Raw genomic sequence first — 3,393 nt, 5'->3', positions numbered from 1 at the left:
TGGAGCAATTACCATTTGGGAGAAAATAAACTGAAAAATCAAGAGGCAGAATATTTCCCTCTTTTTTGGATCACCAACAAGACAAAAAAGTGGGATATAAATAATTGTTGAGAGAGATGATTACATTCATTATGTTTGTTTAATGTTAGAATCAGAGTATCAAACATATTTCTGAGTCCTTAGTAAGCTGATGTTCTACTTTATAGTAAACGAATGTGTTCTGTCACCATTGTCTAACTTCAGGCTCCCTCTCAAAAACACCATCCCTGTTTCATCTCAGGGGTCCTGATAATAATAAGAATTATAGCACAGGACAATTGGCTTTGCTGCACTTCACTTCTGTGGTAGGTTACTTTGCTATTTACTGTGTTTCAGGGTATGTAAGTTGTCACAGAACGCTTGCCTCCCGTGAGTCACGTGGTTCTGCCCGCCACGTGCAGTGGGAGGACTGTCTTGATTGTAACCACACCTGCACCTCATTCGTCTTTATGTATTTAAACCCATGTTAAAGTATGCAGGGTGTTGGTTATTGTTGGCATAATGTCTAGATGTAACACGTTTCTGTTAGAGGTTGTTTCAAGTTTCAAGTTTGGTTTACATAGTCATACACAGTATAACTCACAGTGAAATGGTTGAGAGTGCTCTGTCCAAACTGAGGAAAGAAAACAGGGGTGCATTGAGAAATATAGATATTCTATATATGTGAAATATATATATATATATATGCAAAGAGAAATATATATATTCTATGCAGGTACAAAATATATTAACAATGTATGTACAATATATGTATATTATGATTATATACACAATGTACAATGTATATGGTTGTGTATATATGGACACAATGTACAGAATGTACAGATCCGTTTTGTAGAATAACATAACATATTTACATTTGTGTCACAAGGTAATTGAATATATATATATATATATATATATATATATATATATATATATATATATATATATCAGTTATACAGTTATGTTACATGGTGGTGGTGGTCCCCACAGTTTATCAGTTTCCCTGATTCAGGGCCAAATGGCCTGTGGGAAGAAGCTCCTCTTCAGTCTCTCTGTCTTGGTCTTCAGGGAGCGAAAGCGCCTCCCTGACCTCAACAGAGAGAAGAGTCTATTGTTGGGATGGGTGGGGTCCTTCACAATCCTCCTGGCCTTGGTCTGGCACCGCTTGTAGTAGATGGTCTGCAGGTCAGGAAGTTCCGTGTGAGTGATGCGCTCTGCTGAACGCACTACCCTTTGGAGTGCTTGTCTGTCCTGCTTGGTGCTATTCCCAAAACAGACTGTGATGTTCCCCGTGAGGATGCTCTCAATAGTGCAGGTGCAGAAGTTCTGCAGTACCTTGGAGGGCAGTCTGAAGTCTCTTAAGCGTATGAGGTGGTAAAGACGCTGACGAGCCTTCTTTGCCAGGGAGATGGTATGGCGGGACCAGGACAGGTCCTGTGAGATGTGAACACCAAGGTACCTGAAACTATCTACTCTCTCCACCGTGGTTCCACTGATCCTCACAGGTTGGTAGTGCCGCTCCTGCTTCTTGCTGCAATCCACGATCAGCTCCTTTGTCTTACTGACATTTAGGAGGAGATTATTTTTCTGGCACCAGTTTTCCAGGTGTTTAATCTCCTCCAGGTAGGCCCTCTCGTCGTTGTCCGAGATCAGGCCCATGACAACGGTATCGTCAGCAAACTTGACAATGATGGTGGAGCTGGAAGTGGCTGTGCATAGGTGTACAGTGAGTAGAGCAGGGGGCTTAGGACACAACCCTGAGGAGCTCCAGTGCTGAGGCTGAGGGTGGATGAGACAGTTGCCCACCCGCACTGATTGTGGTCTGTCCGTTAGGAAGTTGGAGATCCAGTCACACAGGGACGTATGCAGTCCTAGATCCCCCAAATTAGTAGTGAGTAGGGAGGGGATGATAGTGTTAAATGCTGAACTGTAGTCAACAAACAGCATTTTAACATAATTTCCCCTCCCTTCGTCCAGGTGAGTCAGTGTAGTGTGGAGCAGATGTGCAATTGCATTGTCAGTGGAGCGGTTGTGGCGGTATGCAAACTGCAGTGGGTCCATGGAGGCTGGCAGTGAAGATGTGATGAAGTCTCTGACTAGCTTTTCAAAGCACTTCATCACGACTGATGTGAGGCCAACAGGGCGGTAGTCATTGAGGTCGGAGGGTCGAGGTTTCTTCGTGACGGGGATGATGGTGGATCGCTTGAAGCTGGACGGGACGATACCGAGCGTCAGGGAGAGATTGAAGATGTCGGTGAATATCGGGGTTAGCTGATCTGCGCAGGCTTTGAGGACCCTCCCGCAGATACCGTCTGGTCCCATCGCCTTCCTGGTATTCACCCTTTTAAACACTCTTCTCACGTCACTCTCCGTGATGATGAGAGGGCGCTGTTCTATGGTGGGCCCTGCGCATGTGCCATTGGCTGTGCCGATAGTACCATTAGCACTAGTGCTGCTAGCATTAGTGCTGTTAGCATTAGCGCTACTAGATGTAGCCTCGAAGCGAGCGAAGAATGTATTCAGTTCGTTCGCCAGAGACTCATCTGCACTCATCCGCACACAATCCAGAAACAAACACAAAGACAAAAACAAAACAGGGAGCTCAGGATGGGGTCAAAAACCATGAGACGAGAGCAGAAGTACAAAATCCAAAATCTGCAGTGAAAGAAATGGGCAGAAAGAGAGAAGAACCGGAGGCTACAGAAGCACTAAGAAACGCTCAGTATGAAGGTGGTAGGTGAACAATACTTCACATGGAGCAACAGAAGGACTAGACTTATATAAGGAGGTGACAGGGGTGTGTAGAGTTAGTACTTAATCCAGGCTGAACAGTGTGGGCTGGCTGAGTAATGACTGACGGGATTCTGAAAGAAGACAAGACGGCTATGAGATTATACACAATATGCCCTACATACCTAATAGACTCCAATGTGCTGTGTGGATCATCTACTCCAGTAGTTAGCAATTCAGCATCTTGGAGTCCTGGGTGATTATAGCTCAGATCCAGTACTCTCAAACGTGAGTGGTTGGAACTCAAGGCAGAAGTCAGACAAGAACAGCCAACCTCTGTGACTAAGCAGCCACTCAGTCTAAAGAGAGGAAGGAAATGAGAGCATGAGAATGCAATCATAAATATACGTAACTAAGATCATAATTATTATTTTTAAAATGTCTATACAGACAAAATATTTTTATTTTGAACACAAAACTTAAATGCTTTGCAACCATAGTTTAAAGGCTTTAAAAAAAAAATGTTAAAAGAAGGCTCACCTGAGTATTTCTAGCTTGCAGTGCAAGGTCTTTAATCCATAGGAAAGCATTTTTATTCCTGAATCATGTAAGTCATGTTGTTACAAAGCTCCAGCTCTT

This window comes from Electrophorus electricus, chromosome 21, assembly GCF_041902795.1.
Source record: "Electrophorus electricus isolate QZ-2024a chromosome 21, ASM4190279v1, whole genome shotgun sequence".
Classification (NCBI taxonomy): domain Eukaryota; kingdom Metazoa; phylum Chordata; class Actinopteri; order Gymnotiformes; family Gymnotidae; genus Electrophorus; species Electrophorus electricus.
This window is presented reverse-complemented; position numbering follows the sequence as displayed.